We start from the raw sequence: 3930 nt of genomic DNA, 5'->3' as shown, positions 1-3930 counted from the left end.
CTCTAAACCCATTAACACCTCATATGTTCCCCCACTGTCTCTAAACCCATTAACACCTCATATGTTCCCCCACTGTCTCTAAACCCATTAACACCTCATATGTTCCCCCACTGTCTCTAAACCCATTAACACCTCATATGTTCCCCCACTGTCTCTAAACCCATTAACACCTCATATGTTCCCCCACTGTCTCTAAACCCATTAAAACCTCATATGTTCCCCCACTGTCTCTAAACCCATTAACACCTCATATGTTCCCCCACTGTCTCTAAACCCATTAACACCTCATATGTTCCCCCACTGTCTCTAAACCCATTAACACCTCATATGTTCCCCCACTGTCTCTAAACCCATTAACACCTCATATGTTCCCCCACTGTCTCTAAACCCATTAACACCTCATATGTTCCCCCACTGTCTCTAAACCCATTAACACCTCAAATGTTCCCCCACTGTCTCTAAACCCATTAACACCTCATATGTTCCCCCACTGTCTCTAAACCCATTAACACCTCATATGTTCCCCCACTGTCTCTAAACCCATTAAAACCTCATATGTTCCCCCACTGTCTCTAAACCCATTAACACCTCATATGTTCCCCCACTGTCTCTAAACCCATTAACACCTCATATGTTCCCCCACTGTCTCTAAACCCATTAACACCTCATATGTTCCCCCACTGTCTCTAAACCCATTAAAACCTCATATGTTCCCCCACTGTCTCTAAACCCATTAACACCTCATATGTTCCCCCACTGTCTCTAAACCCATTAACACCTCATATGTTCCCCCACTGTCTCTAAACCCATTAACACCTCATATGTTCCCCCACTGTCTCTAAACCCATTAACACCTCATATGTTCCCCCACTGTCTCTAAACCCATTAACACCTCAAATGTTCCCCCACTGTCTCTAAACCCATTAACACCTCATATGTTCCCCCACTGTCTCTAAACCCATTAACACCTCATATGTTCCACCGTCTCTAAACCCATTAACACCTCATATGTTCCCCCACTGTCTCTAAACCCATTAACACCTCATATGTTCCCCCACTGTCTCTAAACCCATTAACACCTCAAATGTTCCCCCACTGTCTCTAAACCCATTAACACCTCATATGTTCCCCCACTGTCTCTAAACCCATTAACACCTCATATGTTCCCCCACTGTCTCTAAACCCATTAACACCTCATATGTTCCCCCACTGTCTCTAAACCCATTAACACCTCATATGTTCCCCCACTGTCTCTAAACCCATTAACACCTCATATGTTCCCCCACTGTCTCTAAACCCATTAACACCTCATATGTTCCCCCACTGTCTCTAAACCCATTAACACCTCATATGTTCCCCCACTGTCTCTAAACCCATTAACACCTCATATGTTCCCCCACTGTCTCTAAACCCATTAACACCTCATATGTTCCCCCACTGTCTCTAAACCCATTAACACCTCATATGTTCCCCCACTGTCTCTAAACCCATTAACACCTCATATGTTCCCCCACTGTCTCTAAACCCATTAACACCTCATATGTTCCCCCACTGTCTCTAAACCCATTAACACCTCATATGTTCCCCCACTATGTCTTAACCCATTAACACCTCATATGTTCCACCGTCTCTAAACCCATTAACATCTGTTCCCCCTGCCTCTAAACCCCTTAAAACCTCTTCCTCTCCACAAATGCTAGGCTTACCTTGACTCCCTTGACCCCATCAGTTCCCTGCAAGACAGAACACACACAGACACAAGGTTAGTCTGGCCTTGTCATTGCAGATGATAGAGTTGAGAGCAGAGAGGAGCGACAAGAAACACTGTGGCTTTGTTATGGATTGAAGTGGACTTCATTAGCTATTAGTCACGCCCACCTCAAGGACAACTTCTGAAAATATAATCATCTCTGACCTTAATTGAGACTTTAAAACACTGACTCTGTGTCTGTAGAAATGAGTGATCTTAGCTTACATACAATAACATACACACACTAATGCACCAAGTAGGAAATGCAAGGAATTCATACTGACTATACAATTCCAATACTATGGGACTGGGTTGCGTTTTCAATGTGACGCCACTCACATCTCTTCCATCAGCTCCTGGGATTCCATTAGAACCGACTCTGCCGTCTTTCCCCTGGGTTGGGAATGGAGTAAGGAATCACTCACTGTCTTTGACTAGAGTTAATAATACACACACACACACACACACACACACACACAGAGATCTCTTACCGGGGGTCCTGTAACACCTACACCCATGGGCCCTTGTGGCCCTGGAGGCCCCTCCTCTCCTTTAGGACCCTGTGAAAAGGAAACACACCCATTAGAATGAGAACTTGGTGTCGATGTGTATGTGAGTGTGTTTGTGTGTGTGGGTGTTTATGCATTTATGCACGTAAATGTGTATGTGTGTGTCTGTGTGTGTGGGTGGGTGTACCATGTCCCCAGCAGGCCCAACAGGTCCCGTAAGTCCTCTAATTCCCTGAGGACCCTGTAGAGGAGCAGCATGATGCAGATTACATGATATAAAGACACCATAGAGACCCTTTGATCTACTAGAGGCAATAATATTTCATATGCATTTAATCATTCTTTTTTATTAGAATAATAAGACTTACTGCCACCCCTGGTAGGCCCCTGGGTCCTTCTTCCCCCTAGAGAGAGAGAGAGACAGAGAGAGAGACAGAGAGAGAGACAGAGACAGAGAGATACAGAGAGAGAAAGCGGGAGGGAGAGAGAGAAAGAGAGACAAAGAAACAGAGAGAGGGAGAAAAAGAGAGAGAAAAAGAAAGAGAGACAGAGAGAGAGAAAAAGAGAGGGAGAAACAGAGAGAGGGAGAAACAGAGAGAGAGACAGAGAGAGAGAAAAAGAGAGAGGACACAATGGAAGGTTTAAAGAGATGGGTGGTGAGTTGAGCTCAGAGATAAACAGATGATTTATCAACAGTAGAACAATGGCAGCACCTTCATGAACAGGTCTGGATATTGTTTTCCTCACGTGTGTGTGTGTGTTTGTGTGTGTGTGTGTGTGTGTGTGTGTGTGTGTGTGTGTGTGTGTGTATGAGTGTGTGTGTGTGTGTGTGTGTGTGTGTGTGTGTGTGTGTGTGTGTGTGTGTGTGTGTGTGTGTGTGTGTGTGTGTGTGTGTGTGTGTGTGTGTGTGTGTAGTATATCAGACTTCCTTCACACATACTCTTCAGGAATGGTAGCATGTTGATCCAGAAGGAATGTTAATGTGTCGATCCAAAAGGAATGTTAATGTGTTCATCCAGAAGGAATGTTAATGTGTCAATCCAGAAGGAATGTTAATGTGTTCATCCAGAAGGAATGTTAATGTGTCGATCCAGAAGGAATGTTAATGCGTTGGTCCAGAAGGAATGTTAATGTGTTAGTCCAGAAGGAATGTTAATGTGTTGAATGAATGTTAATGTGTTCATCCAGAAGGAATGTTAATGTGTTCATCCAGAAGGAATGTTAATGTGTCGATCCAGAAGGAATGTTAATGTGTTGGTCCAGAAGGAATGTTAATGTGTTAGTCCAGAAGGAATGTTAATGTGTTGAATGAATGTTAATGTGTTCATCCAGAAGGAATGTTAATGTGTTCATCCAGAAGGAATGTTAATGTGTCGATCCAGAAGGAATGTTAATGTGTTCATCCAGAAGGAATGTTAATGTGTCGATCCAGAAGGAATGTTAATGTGTTGGTCCAGAAGGAATGTTAATGTGTTGGTCCAGAAGGAATGTTAATGTGTTCATTCAGAAGGAATGTTAATGTGTTCATCCAGAAGGAATGTTAATGTGTCGATCCAGAAGGAATGTTAATGTGTTGATCCAGAAGGAATGTTAATGTGTTGGTCCAGAAGGAATGTTAATGTGTTGAATGAATGTTAATGTGTTCATCCAGAAGGAATGTTAATGTGTTCA

At 43.3% G+C, this 3930-nt stretch overlaps 1 long non-coding RNA gene across 1 annotated transcript; it reads right to left on the bottom strand.

Moving 5' to 3' along the window:
• Positions 1-1669: 1669 nt before the first annotated feature.
• On the bottom strand, positions 1670-2714 carry LOC139559157 (uncharacterized). The gene is made up of 5 exons (XR_011671701.1): positions 2628-2714; positions 2447-2500; positions 2242-2310; positions 2090-2143; positions 1670-1733 (listed from the first exon to the last, which is right to left on the bottom strand). It is a non-coding gene; the product is annotated as an uncharacterized lncRNA (long non-coding RNA).
• Between the last annotated feature and the right edge of the window lie 1216 nt (positions 2715-3930).

This window comes from Salvelinus alpinus, chromosome 29, assembly GCF_045679555.1.
Source record: "Salvelinus alpinus chromosome 29, SLU_Salpinus.1, whole genome shotgun sequence".
Classification (NCBI taxonomy): Eukaryota; Metazoa; Chordata; class Actinopteri; order Salmoniformes; family Salmonidae; genus Salvelinus; species Salvelinus alpinus.
This window is presented reverse-complemented; position numbering and strand designations above follow the sequence as displayed.